The sequence below is a fragment of the Alligator sinensis genome, unplaced genomic scaffold, assembly GCF_000455745.1.
Source record: "Alligator sinensis unplaced genomic scaffold, ASM45574v1 scaffold420_1, whole genome shotgun sequence".
In the NCBI taxonomy this organism is placed as follows: Eukaryota; Metazoa; Chordata; order Crocodylia; family Alligatoridae; genus Alligator; species Alligator sinensis.
Genome location: NW_005842298.1, coordinates 670603 through 670918, shown reverse-complemented (window position 1 = coordinate 670918; position 316 = coordinate 670603). Strand labels below are relative to the sequence as shown.

Sequence of the window (316 nt, the reverse complement as noted above, 5' to 3'; positions counted from 1 at the left end):
TGGGCTATGGCCACCCCTTCAAGCCTTGGTGCTGCTGCTTGCCATGCACAGTTGACAGCAGCTCTGCTTGCTCTGGCCTGCACCCACAGCGCAGGCCCCCTGATGGGAAGAGGCTTGCGCACCCCAGACACCATGACAGGGAGTGCTGCCCCAATCAAGGGTCCCTTACCTCTTGCCACTCCAGCAGGGGTGGGGGTGCAGCCACTTAGGCAAGGGGGCAAAGAGGGAGGTTATATCCCACCTCCCTCTGGCATTGGGCAGTGGGGGCTTATCCTGCCACTCACCCCACACAAGGAGTGATCAGCAGTGGCGGTCA

General features: G+C 61.7%; 1 protein-coding gene across 19 annotated transcripts in view; it reads left to right on the top strand.

Moving 5' to 3' along the window:
* TRIO (trio Rho guanine nucleotide exchange factor) overlaps positions 1-316 on the top strand; it is a 466181-nt gene that overhangs the window by 382839 nt on the left and 83026 nt on the right. The window lies entirely within an intron of this gene.